We start from the raw sequence: 14,080 nt of genomic DNA, 5'->3' as shown, positions 1-14,080 counted from the left end.
TCGAGTAGGGAGACCGGCCTGATTAAATAAAGGAAACAGACCCAGCCCATTTCAGGAATGGAAACTCTGGTGAGAGTGATATGATGGTGTTATTTTTAAACTCTCCCAAGCATCCACAGATGATGTAGTCCACTACTGAGGAGTATAGTCAGATGACAGTATGATGATACCTAGCCAGTTTTCTATGACAGCACAATCATGAATCAACGGTGCTTATAATAGACTAGCGGAGCAAAGTATTGACAGTAGGCTACTAACAGCCCACCATACTCAGACAACAGTTTGATACGAAGCCAGTTTCTCTTCAAATAGGCCTAACCCTACATAGAGAAGGGTCAAAGGGTATTTCAAAGTAAAGACAGCATATGCTACACACAAACACAGCTCTACTATGATAGGGACAGCAATGAATACGACTGGACAGTTGAGCAGATGAGCCGAATTTGGGGGAACAAAAGAGGGACTCACGAGGCCAGATGCTCAAGCGAGATGATGCATGCAAATCAGTTTATGTTGTGGGAACAATAGCCCCCAGCTGGGCTTTCTCCGTGCGGGCCAAACCAGCTTGTCAACCACACAAGGGAAAGAAAGACCCTTCATTGTGCACAACCAGTAACGTCATATATATATACTTCAAAAGTGCCATAGGCACATTTCAAGTCCACATACTTACCTCTCTCTTAATAGTTAAATAGGTAGGTAGGCTACTTGGTTTCAATGTGTGAATGATGACAATGGGCAATAAAACCAACCTCAGTTGAGGTATTTTTCACTGCTGGAAAATGTTGTCACTGTTTGGTTTCTGTGCCATGAATAGACTAACTTGAAAGTGAAAAGTCATACATTGTAGGCTAGGCCTACTGTAGGTAATAGTCGACAAAAAAAAGTGTAAAGGTGTGCAACAATTAGGCTACAATTTTATATTTTACTGATCATGACAATAACTTTCCCCTTGGTAGCCAAGCAAATTGCAGTAAAATAACACTTTAGCTACATAAAATAAAGCACATTGCATGTGTTTCGAACTCGCCTTACCTAATGACAATCCGACAGCGTCATCTGGACTTTCCCGATATTCGCTCGAAATCCAATTTGAATGCTCCAGCTGAGAAAAACGCACACCGAAGATTGAAAGGAAAGCAATTCTGTCCGTGCTGACCTAAACACCGAATTGTCGAGTTCTTTTTTTTTTTACATTCACCTGCTAAGATATGTTTATAACGTTGTTATATGCTGTCCAACTATTTTCGCTCTAATGTACTAGCAAACGGACTCAGTGTAGGACAATACTAGAGTGAGTAATCTGTACAATCGGGTCTTTGCTCCGGTCTGCTCGTGCTCACATGAAGTTACGTCATGAGACGCGTCGAAACGTACCATGGGCCTTGTAGTTGTAGCCTGGTCTACTGGAACTACCACACACACACACACACGCACGCACGCACGCACACACACACGCCTAACGCTAACTCGTTTTTAAAATTTTTATTTTACCGTTATTTTACCAGGTAAGTTGACTGAGAACACGTTCTCATTTACAGCAACGACCTGGGGAATAGTTACAGGGGAGAGGAGGGGGATGAATGAGCCAATTGTAAGCTGGGGATGATTAGGTGACCGTGATGGCATGAGGGACAGCTTGGGAATTTAGCCAGGACACTGGGGTTAACACCTCTACTCTTACGATAAGTGCCATGGGATCTTTAATGACCTCAGAGAGTCAGGACACCCGTTTAACGTCCCATCCGAAAGACGGCACCCTACACAGGGCAGTGCCCTGGGGCAGTGGGATACATTTTTTTTAGACCAGAGGAAAGAGTGCCTCCTACTGGCCCTCCAACACCACCCTAACCTTAACCCGAAAACCTAACCCTATCCCTGACACTAACCATAGCTCCTAACCCTAAACCTAATTCTAACGGTAATACTAATTCTAACCTTAACCCTAAACCCACGAGAGATAACATTTAACCTTGTGGGGACCAACAAAATGTCCCCAGTTGGTCAAATGTTTGTCTGTCAATGTGTGTGTGTGAGAGAGAGGGTGAGAAACACTAAAATAATCACACTTCTGCCAGACAGGACTCCTCAATACAGTGACTTTTGAATAACCTCTTAGTTCACAATTTATTGGTTTGCCTCTGCATTTGATTGGAAAAAATGGTCTTCTTCACTCTTGCTTGCTTGTCTTTGCACAGACATAATTCATGTATTCCTGCTTCAATATCTGGCATTTGTCCCACACTTTCAAAGAGCTCTTCACACCATACTGCCGAAAACCTGAGGGCCATTTTTTCCCTCCAGCAATGAAACACACATCAACATAGCAACAGCGCTGCATTTGGTTCTTGAGAGCTCAGTAGGAGCATAGGGTGCAGCGAATGCTGTGCTAATACTAGCAAATATTAAGTTTCCAAACCACTAAACGTTTGTACGGCTGACCTGTAAGCTGTTGTTATGCAGTCATGGAGACTGTAACCATGAACACTGATATGTTTACGTAGAGTTTTAAATACCACAAACTTGGAAGACGCAGAAGTTCTTCTTCTCTGGATTCTTATGTGTGTGTATGGCGGGGGAGGGTGCATTTGTGTGTGTGTGTGTGTGTGTGTGTGTGTGTGTGTGTGTGTGTGTGTGTGTGTGTGTGTGTGTGTGTGTGTGTGTGTGTGTGTGTGTGTGTGTGTGTATGGGGGGAGGGGGGGGGCATTTGGCAAGTCAGGACATTTGGCCAATACTCACAAGGAAAAAGGCTATTTTAGGCTTAGGGGTTAGGTTTAGGGTTAGAATTAGGGTAAAAATTAGGTTTAGTGTTAGGGGTTAGGTTTAGGGTAAGGAGTTAGGGTTAAGGTAAAGAGTAAAGAAAAGTAGAATTTTGAATGGAAATCAATTGTTGGTCGGTCCCCAAAAAGTCTTCACAAGTATAGTAATACCATGCTGTGTGTGTGTGTTTGTGTGTGTGTGTGTGTGTGTGTGTGTGTGTGTGTGTGTGTGTGTGTGTGTGTGTGTGTGTGTGTGTGTGTGTGTGTGTGTGTGTGTGTGTGTGTGTGTGTGTGTGTGTGTGCGTGTGCGTGAGTGCATTTGAGAGAGAAAGAGAAAGGAAGAGAGCGAAACCAGGATAAATACATTATCATTGTGCTTGAGCACATAGGTAATAGCAGTACATGTATATAATAACAGCATATGTAAAATGAGGTGAAATAAGTGAATCCATTCTAAAATAAAACAGTTGAGTGAATAGGGGTGGGAGATGACAAGCTGAGCCACTACATAAGCGCGAGCGTCGGTTTCTGCATTGTCATTGCCAATGAATCAATGCCTGCCCTCTCAATAACCTCTTCATCAGGGTGTGTGTGTTGGTTGGAGCTTTAATAAGTAGGTGATGATAGCTGAATCATGGTTGGCTGTGGTGTGTGAATAAGTCTCTGTATCGTACTTGAACTGAATGACACTTAGGTTTCATTATCTGTTCCGGATGTCCAATACCTTTTGTTTTTCCTCTAACACTCATTTCATTGTTGGGTAGGGAGGTTCCAATAATGTTCCCAATACTCCATTTTACCAGACAAGAACAAGGCAGTCTGTAGGCATTTGCCTTAAGAAATGTGTCAAACAGTGTAGTAAATACAATACACTGTATTCCTATTACCTAGCAATAACAGTAAAAATATCACAACCTATAACAGTAATATCATCACTACATGTACAATGATAGTGTTTACAGAATTTCTCAGAAAATTCATTCCATTTTATTTAACAAAGAACCAAAGGGCTATATTGACCAAATAAGGTAAAATGCTGGGAATATCTCAATAACATCACTTTTCATCCAGATGTTTTCTCACACCTCTCTTATTCTTTTTTTGATCTTGTTCTCTTCTACATCCCTCCTCTTTCTCCTTATCTTTCCATCTCTCTCTCTCTACCAGCCAGGTGCTAGTGTAATCGGATACATTCTCCGAGCGTGGTAACGATGACATGGCTGGTTCAAGGTCACTGTGGGACCAGAGGCCATGGACAATGTGATGTGAGGAGAAAAAGGGTGGGTGCGGGTACTGTAACAGTTGTAGTGGTAGTGTGTCAAATAAGATCCCTACAAGAGCAAATAGTGGAGAGTGCAGATTAGAGATTTGGCGGTTTGTCTATCTGTCTTGTGTCCATATGTCTGTGCAATGCCTGATTGGTGTGCTTTTTCATTAGAGACCAACTCTTAAACCCAAACGTTTTGTCACACGCGTGGTCGCATTTCCTGGACTGAACAGGATCTATTGAAATGCAAAGAAATACACATACAGTAAGTACATGATTCATGGGCTCCATGTGTGAACCCAGATGGCAGACCCACACTGAGCAAGTTGTGCCATCTAGTGTTCATTTTGTAAATACATGGACATACGTTGGGTATATACACTGAGGGCACAAAATATTAGGAACACTTGCTCTTTCCATGACATAAACTGACATGGTGAATCCAGGTGAAAGCTATGATCCCTTATTGATGTCACTTTTTAAATCCACTTCAATCAGTGTAGATGAAGGTGAGGAGACAGGTTAAAGAAGGATTTTTAAACCTTGAAACAATTGAGACATGGATTGTGTGTGTGTGCCATTCAGAGGGTGAACAGGAAAAACAAAAGATTTAAGTGCCTTTGAACAGGGTATGGTAGTAGGTGCCAGGTGCACGGGTTTGAGTGTGTCAGGTTTTCCAAGCTCATCAGTTTCCCGTGTGTATCAAGAATGGTCCACCACCCAAAGGACATCTAGACAACTTGACACAACTGTGGGAAGCATTGGGGTCAATATGGGCCAGCATCCTTGTTGAACGAGGTTGGAACTCAATATTAGGAAGGTGTTCCTAATGTTTTGTACAATCAGTGTATAGAGTACATGATGACGTTTGAAACAGATTGTGCCTATAAATTACTCAGATAAAGATGCATCATACCAAGAAACAAAAGACAGTCCTTGTATTTTTATATTAGAATATTATTGTAGACAGTAATAGGCTATGGTACTGTACTTTTTGAGGTTCTGTCATAGAGGAAACTTTTAAAATGTGAAATGTCCATTGAGCATTTTAATTTAGGCAGTGGTGGAAAAAGTACCCAATTGTCATACTTTTTACTAAAAGTAAAGATATGTTAATAGAAAATGAGTCAAGTAAAAGTGAGTCACGCAGTAAAATATTACTTGTGTAACAGCCCAAAATTATTTGGTTTTAAATATACAGTATACTGAACAAAAATATAAACGCAACATATAAAGTGTTGGTCCCATGTTTCATGAGCTGAAATAAAAGATCCCAGAAATATCCATTCGCACAAAAGCTTATTTCTCTCAAATTCTGTGCACAAATTTGTTTACATACGTGTTAGTGAGCATTTCTGTTTTGCCAAGATAATCCATCCACCTGACAGACAGCATATCAAGAAGCTGATTAAACAGCATGATCATTACACAGGTGCACCTTGTGCTGGGGACAATAAAAGGCCACTCTAAAATGTGCAGTTTTGTCACACAACACAATGCCACAGATGTCTTAAGTTTTGAGGGAGTGTGTAATTGGCATGATGACTGCAGTAATGTCCACTAGAGCTGTTGCCAGGGAATGTAATGTTAATTTCTCTACCATAAGCCGCCTCGAACGTCGTTTTTGGCAATATGTCTAACCGGCCTCACAATTGCAGATCATGCGTAATCACGCCAGCCCAGGACCACCACATCCGGCTTCTTCACCTGCGGGATTGTCTGAGGGGGGAAGGGTTGCGGAGGAATATTTATGTCTGTAATAAAGCTCTTTTGTGGGGAAAAACTCATTCTGATTGGCTGGGCCTGACTCCCCAGTGGGTGGGCCTGGCTGCCAAGTGGGTGGGCCTATGCCCTCTCAGGCCCAGTACCAGCTTCTTGTTATAGTCAAACTCATCACCACTCTGCTGTGATGCGAACAGTACCTGCTTTTTGAACCCCATTAAAAATTAACTTGTATGCAAACTGCTGAGGCATTTCCCTGTCCTGCTGTATAGCGTAACTCGGCTCCTGAAAGAGCTCTGTGCTACTTTTATCTCTGAGATGAGACCTAAAGACGTTTCAGCTGCGCTACAGTAAGACCCTCTGTTTGTCAACATGTCCCTGAAAATACCTGGCTTGATTACTCTTAGAACATTTCTGACTATCTCTGACTCTGTAAGGACTGACGCCGGAGATGAGAAGCAGGTACAGGGAGTCAAACATTTAATCGGGAACAGACATAGAACAAGAGAGGAACAGCGTCAGCACACGGGTAAACAAGGAGGCCTTCCCTGTGGCTCAGTTGGTCGAGCATGGTGTTTGCAACGCCAGCATGGTGTGTGCAACGCCAGGGTTGTGGGTTTGATTCCCACGGGGGGCCAGTACAAAAAAAATATTTTAAAAAATGTATGAAATGTATGCATTCACTACTGTAAGTCGCTCTGGATAAGAGCGTCTGCTAAATGACTAAAATGTAAATGTAAGTACTTTACTTCTGAAAAAACCTACACTCGATCCCTCCGATGTCAACAACTACAGACCAGTATCCCTTCTTTCTTTTCTCTCCAAAACTCTTGAACGTGCCGTCCTTGGCCAGCTCTCCTGCTATCTCTCTCAGAATGACCTTCTTGATCCTAATCAGTCAGGTTTCAAGACTGGGCATTCAACTGAGACTGCTCTTCTCTGTGTCACGGAGGCTCTCCGCACTGCTAAAGCTAACTCTCTCTCCTCTGCTCTCATCCTTCTAGACCTATCTGCTGCCTTTGATACTGTGAACCATCAGATCCTCCTCTCCACCCTCTCCGAGTTGGGCATCTCCGGCGCGGCCCACGCTTGGATTGCGTCCTACCTGACAGGTCGCTCCTACCAGGTGGCGTGGCGAGAATCTGTCTCCGCACCATGCGCTCTCACCACTGGTGTCCCCCAGGGCTCTGTTCTAGGCCCTCTCCTATTCTCGCTATACACCAAGTCACTTGGCTCTGTCATATCCTCACATGGTCTCTCCTATCATTGCTATGCAGACGACACACAATTAATCTTCTCCTTTCCCCCTTCTGATAACCAGGCGGCGAATCGCATCTCTGCATGTCTGTCAGACATATCAGTGTGGATGACGGATCACCAGCTCAAGCTGAACCTCGGCAAGACGGAGCTGCTCTTCCTCCCGGGGAAGGACTGCCCGTTCCATGATCTCGCCATCACGGTTGACAACTCCCTTGTGTCCTCCTCCCAGAGTGCTAAGAACCTTGGCGTGATCCTGGACAACACCCTGTCGTTCTCCACTAACATCAAGGCGGTGACCCGATCCTGTAGGTTCATGCTCTACAACATTCGCAGAGTACGACCCTGCCTCACACAGGAAGCGGCGCAGGTCCTAATCCAGGCACTTGTCATCTCCCGTCTGGATTACTGCAACTCGCTGTTGGCTGGGCTCCCTGCCTGTGCCATTAAACCCCTACAACTCATCCAGAACGCCGCAGCCCGTCTGGTGTTCAACCTTCCCAAGTTCTCTCACGTCACCCCGCTCCTCCGCTCTCTCCACTGGCTTCCAGTTGAAGCTCGCATCCGCTACAAGACCATGGTGATTGCCTACGGAGCTGTGAAGGGAACGGCACCTCCATACCTTCAGGCTCTGATCAGGCCCTACACCCAAACAAGGGCACTGCGTTCATCCACCACTGGCCTGCTGGCCCCCCTACCTCTGAGGAAGCACAGTTCCCGCTCAGCCCAGTCAAAACTGTTCGCTGCTCTGGCACCCCAATGGTGGAACAAGCTCCCTCACGACGCCAGGACAGCGGAGTCAATCACCACCTTCCGGAGACACCTGAAACCCCACCTCTTTAAGGAATACCTAGGATAGGATAAAGTAATCCTTCTAACCCCCCCCCTTAAAAGATTTAGATGCACTATTGTAAAGTGGTTGTTCCACTGGATATCATAAGGTGAATGCACCATTTTGTAAGTCGCTCTGGATAAGAGCGTCTGCTAAATGACTTAAATGTAATGTAATGTAATGTAAATGTTTACACCACTGAATTTAGGACAGTATAATTTTACTTTATCTCAAAAACATATGACATCGCTGGAGTTCCGAAGATGTCATAAAGCAATGTTTCCCAGGAAACATAATTCAAATTCAAATTTTCCGAATACAAGAAACTCATATCAAAATTTGATCATGAAGCGGAAAGGTACGAGCACAGATTGGTGGTTTTTATACAATTGTTTTATGTAGTAGCTCCATAGACATTTTGGATTCTACCCACATTTAAAGCAAAAGAAAGAAAACCACCAACAGAAAGCCTGACCATGTCAAAGATTTTGAGAATATCAGCTATTTCAGTCAGACTAAAGAAGCCAAATCAGACTACAGCTCTTTTGGCGATGGACCAACGCACAACCTCTTTGGACTGATCAACCTGAGGGTGTGAATGTCTACCTTGTCCACGGATAGTTTCAGAGATGACCTGATCATTGATCCTGTTGACTCTTGGAAGCCTCAACCCTACTACCCCCAGAAACCATGGATGTCCTTCAATGAGATACAGGTATGACGCTCACCAGTTGTCTCCAAATAACCATATACAATAGATTACCTGGTTTCTCAATTTTGGTGAAACTCACAATAAACCAAAGGATGCATTTCTAACTCTGTTACACAGGCATACTCAGCAGAGACGTCCTGGCCTTACTTCCCGTGGCAGATGCCTCCTTCACCCGGAGCAGAGGAGAGCCTCCAGCATGTGAAGCGACATGGAGAAGGCCCGTTCACCCAGAAACTAAGCAAGACGGAAGATAGCTCGTCGTCATTCGTAATAACCACAGGCATAAATTTTTGAGCAAATTCCAACATCACCGTTGCCGCTCTAGTCTACCTGTCAGTTCACTTCTGCTGCGCGTATCACGTTGGTGCGACGGACAGAGCACCTTTCAGCTCAACTGGTCAAGATGGCGGAACTGGTAAGTGAATATGAGATATATATTTGAATTTATTCACAAAATTGTGCAGCCTACTAGATACAGACCTTTGGGAAAATGGAATAGATTATTTTAAATATAATAGAATATCTAAATTCCTCAACAAGGTAGGCTACGATGACTGGACTAAAAGTCGCTCAAGTGCGAGTAATAGGCTACTTTATCACTAATTCACATTGGAATGTAGATTCGAGTTTAACTCAATTTACGCACACACAGATGTCGGTCTTGTCAACGTCATGCAGCAGCATCAATTTATTATGGCGCCCTCAATGTGCTCTGTGCTATTTCTTAATTTCAACAAGGCTATGATCTATAATTTTCATGTAAAGTGCAATTTTCTTGAAAACTGAGCAGTGTTCTCTGTTTGCTTGAAGCATGCAGACTACTGTTGAAAAACATCTAAAACATGTATTTTGTGTGCTTCCCTTTCTAAAGAAAACTGTGGATAATGGTGACCATCCTTACAAATCTGAAATAAATACAGTCCAATCTCCCTTGAGCAAGAGGTTGTGCGAATACTGGTAAGCTTTATATTATTTTGATTAACTTACCAATATGAACCCTATTCTGAAGAAAATGTTAGTAATTTGAGGACATGACTTCAACATGACTTCTGGATGTGTGAAGAAAATGTATGGTACTTTATTCTCAGTCAGTCCATTCAGTGGTCGTATCAGAGGTGGGATGAGGCCTGGAAAGAAGATGATTGTAATGGGGATAGTGAATCCTGAGCCTGACATGTACATTGGACACACCCACATCATGTCTGCATACCAAATAACACTTTTTTCCCTATACAGTGCACTACTTTTGATCAGAGCCCAGGTCAAAAGGTGTGCACTTTAAAGGGAAAAGGTTTCATTTGGGAGGTTGAGCATGACTATGCTTTATCAGCAGTGGCGACCCGTCGTTCAGCTCTGCCCCACCTGTTTTGAGCCCCACAGTTTTAGCAAAAAAATAAATAAATATATATATTATTCTTTTCGGGCTTGCCTGTTTTGCATGTTATTTTGGTATTAATACGTGTCACATATCAGTTTGCAAGCAATGGAAAAAAATATATACATAATTCAGGTAGTAAATCTGCATACACACAGGGTGTCACGTCCTGACCCTTGTAAGGGGTCATTTTCTATAGTAGAGTGGTCAGAGCGTGACAGGGGGTGTGGTTTTCTTGCTTTCTGTTTCTATGTGGATTTTCTAGATTACTATTTCTATTTTGGGATGATCTCCAATTAGAGGCAGCCAGTTCTAGTTGTCTTTAATTGGAGATCATATTTATGTAGGGGGTTTTCCTTTTGTATTTTGTGGGTTGTTAATTTTTGAGTAGTGTTTGCCTGCTCTGCGTTACGGCTTTTGTTGTTTCTTTATTTAAAGTGGTTGGTGTCTTGCATTTAGTTTCACGAGAAATAAAAAGATGTGGAACTACAAACACGCTGCGTTTTGGTCCGATCCTTCAGAAAGCTGTGACACATGGTCTCTTTTTTTGTTTTCTTGAGCTCCAAAATGCAGGTGTTTCAGCCTAGCTCAGTGATTTCTGTGGTGGTGGGGCGAGCCAGCAGAAAATAGGAGTATTGCACCATGATTGGCTCAGTGTTCTGTCACTCATGGGGACAGTACTTCATCGCCAAGTTTGAGTGCTTAGTAAGGGTAAACATCCAAAATTTCAGCCCTTTGGGTCCTGCCATAGAGTTATATTACAAATGCCCTTCCAAGAAGGCTTAAGGTCATTGGCCACAGATAAAATTACGTCAAATCACATTATATGTACAGTAGCTGATCATGTCAATATCTTACTTTCAAAGTCTTAGCTAGCAGTCATCATCATGAATCAAGTCGACAACCTACTGGCAAATCTTTTTTAATCCTTGTCATATGAAGAGAAATTATGGATCAAACGTATCGGTGCTCATCGGCCATTGGACATATAGATTACACAACAAGTTGGAAATCGCAAAATTTAACAATGAGTCGTTTGGAAGGAATCAGTGGCTAACTGCAAGCATTGCAAAGCAACTACTAACGTTAGCCTGCTATTCAATGGAGTGGCTGTGTGTTTTTTTTCTCTCTCCAGAGTTCCTACCATGAATCCAGAGAATGCCAGACTTTGATGACAACATTTGCCCACAAAGGACCGCTTTGCCACCTTCACAAGGTGAGTCCAAAAATGTATTGTATGCTGCTGCATTAATGATGTAATATGCAAGGGAGACATGTATACTGTAGCTAAGAAAGTAATACTAAGTGTATGTTGTGTAGTAAGCTGTTAGTAGCCCATGTGCCTCACCTTAATAATTTGGTCTATTTTCACCAAACAGGTATTGTAAACACATTGTTCGTGGCCTGGTGTGTGCTTGTTTGACAACTTTTTTTGTACAGCTTTGACAGTGCTACTGATAGTAGTGGTGGTGCTTGGCTTGCACATGCAAATTAAGCACACACAACATTCTATAATAGAATTGTGTTATTTAACGTGTCAAATAGTGTTATTTGACGTGTATCTTTTTTGACACGCAAAGACCCAAACGGCATTCAATGTGTCTCACCCTAATAATTTTGTCTATTTTCACCTCTTATTTTCACCTACTGTTCTAACTTGGTGGTGCACATGTTGCCCATAACCTGTTTTAGAGAAATGTAATCATCGAATATTGTAAGAGCTTTCATTGTCTGTTTATATGCCCCCTTTATTTATTCTATGGTTCTGACTTGTTGTACAGGGAGTACACTGTAAGAACAGCCCATGTTCTGAATTCTGTCACTGTACATTTGAAAGTGCTGAACAAATAGTTATATTGACTAGGTCCGTCGTCGCTCGCTAATTAATGTCTTAATCGAAATTACGGATTGCCTCTTTTCCGCTTGTCTTTCTTTTATTTCATAGTTTGTACATCTCAATTGTCAGTAGAAACCACATTTGTTTAAGCAAGTCAGCCATATCAGCTACAGTGCCTTGCAAAAGTATTTATCCCTCTTGACGTTTTTCCTATTTTGTTGCATTACAAACTGTAATTTAAATGGATTTGAATTTGAATTTCATGTAATGAACATACAGAAAATAGTCCAAATTGGTGAAATGAAATGAAAAAAATACTTGTTTCAAAAAATTCAAAAGAATTCAAAATGGAAAAGTGGTGCGTGCATATGTATTTACCCCCTTTGCTATGAAGCCCCTAAATAAGATCTGGTGCAACCAATTACCTTCAGAAGTCACCTAATTAGTTAAATAATGTCCACCTGTGTGCAATCTGAGTGTCACAAGATCTGTCACATGATCTCAGTATATATACACCTGTTCTGAAAGGCCCCAGAGACTGCAACACCACTAAGCAAGGGGCACCACCAAGCAAGCGGCACCATGAAGACCAAGAAGCTCTCCAAACAGGTCAGGGATGAAGTTGTGGAGAAGTACAGATCAGGATTGGGTTATAAAAAAATATCTGAAACTTTGAACATCCCACAGAGCACCATTAAATCTATTATTAAAAATTGGAAAGAATATGGCACCACAACAAACCTGCCAAGAGAGGGCCGCCCACCAAAACTCACGGACCAAGCAAGGAGGGCATTAATCAGAGAGGCAACAAAGAGACCAAAGATAACCCTGAAGGAGCTGCCATCCGCCACACCGGAGATTGGAGTATCTGTCCATAGGATCACTTTAAGCCGTACACTCCACAGAGCTAGGCTTTACGGAAGAGTGGCCAGAAAAAAAGCCATTGTTTAAAGAAAAAAATAAGCAAATACATTTGGTGTTCACCAAAAGGCATGTGGGAGACTCCCCAAACATATGGAAGAAGGTACTCAGGTCAGATGAGACTCAAATTGAGCTTTTTGGCCATTGAGGAAAACGCTATGTCTGGCGCAAACCCAACACCTCTCATCACCCCGAGAACACCATCCCCAGCATGGTGGTGGCAGCATCATGCTGTGGGGATGTTTTTCATCGGCAGGGACTGGTAAACTGGTCAGCATTTAAGGAATGATGGATGGTGCAAAATACAGGGAAATTCTTGAGGGAAACCTGTTTCAGTCTTCCAGAGATTTGATACTGGGACAGAGATTCACCTTCCAGCAGGACAATGACTCTAAGCATACTGCTAAAGCAACACTCGAGTGGTTTAAGGGGAAACATTTTAAATGTCTTGGAATGGCCTAGTCAAAGCCCAGACCTCAATCCAATTGAGAATCTGTGGTATGACTTAAGGATTGCTGTACACCGACGGAACCCATCCAACTTGAAGGAGCTGGAGCAGTTTTGCCTTGAAGAATGGGCAAAAATCCCAGTGGCTGGATGTCAAGCTTATGGAGACATACCCCAAGAGACTTGCAGCTGTAATTGCTGCAAAAGGTGGCTCCACAAAGTATTGACTTTGGGGGGGGGGGGGTGAACAGTTATGCACGGACAAGTTCTGTTTTTTTGTCTTCTTGTTTGTTTCACAATAAAAATTATTTTGCATCTTCAAAGTGGTAGGCATGTTGTGTAAATGAAATGATACAAACCCCCAAAAAAATCTACACTGCTCAAAAAAATAAAGGGAACACTTAAACAACACAATGTAACTCCAAGTCAATCACACTTCTGTGAAATCAAACTGTCCACTTAGGAAGCAACACTGATTGACAATAAATTTCACATGCTGTTGTGCAAATGGAATAGACAACAGGTGGAAATTATAGGCAATTAGCAAGACACCCCCAATAAAGGAGTGGTTCTGCAGGTGGTGACCACAGACCACTTCTCAGTTCCTATGCTTCCTGGCTGATGTTTTGGTCACTTTTGAATGCTGGCGGTGCTTTCACTCTAGTGGTAGCATGAGACGGAGTCTACAACCCACACAAGTGGCTCAGGTAGTGCAGCTCATCCAGGATGGCACATCAATGCGAGCTGTGGCAAGAAGGTTTGCTGTGTCTGTCAGCGTAGTGTCCAGAGCATGGAGGTGCTACCAGGAGACAGGCCAGTACATCAGGAGACGTGGAGGAGGCCGTAGGAGGGCAACAACCCAGCAGCAGGACCGCTACCTCCCCCTTTGTGCAAGGAGGAGCAGGAGGAGCACTGCCAGAGCCCTGCAAAATGACCTCTAGCAGGCCACAA

General features: G+C 42.9%; 1 protein-coding gene and 1 long non-coding RNA gene across 4 annotated transcripts in view; one reads left to right on the top strand and one right to left on the bottom strand.

Annotated features, from left to right (window-relative positions):
- Positions 1-1,338, bottom strand: part of LOC106585880 (E3 ubiquitin-protein ligase pellino homolog 1) — a 53,707-nt gene extending 52,369 nt beyond the window's left edge. Inside the window, exon 1 of one of the 3 annotated variants that reach the window (XM_045705834.1) lies at positions 1,031-1,338. The gene's annotated coding sequence lies outside the window, so the exon portion shown is untranslated. The remainder of the gene's footprint in view (positions 1-1,030) is intronic. The other 2 variants (XM_045705836.1, XM_014172603.2) reach the window with 2 other exon arrangements.
- A 6,646-nt stretch (positions 1,339-7,984) lies between these two features.
- On the top strand, positions 7,985-9,503 carry LOC123739318 (uncharacterized). The gene is made up of 3 exons (XR_006767665.1): positions 7,985-8,552; positions 8,667-8,964; positions 9,421-9,503. It is a non-coding gene; the product is annotated as an uncharacterized lncRNA (long non-coding RNA).
- Positions 9,504-14,080: the final 4,577 nt, after the last annotated feature.

The sequence above is a fragment of the Salmo salar genome, chromosome ssa02 (assembly GCF_905237065.1).
Source record: "Salmo salar chromosome ssa02, Ssal_v3.1, whole genome shotgun sequence".
NCBI classification, from domain to species: Eukaryota; Metazoa; Chordata; class Actinopteri; order Salmoniformes; family Salmonidae; genus Salmo; species Salmo salar.
The sequence above is the reverse complement of the archived record's forward strand: the minus strand, read 5'-3'. Positions and strand labels throughout refer to the sequence as shown.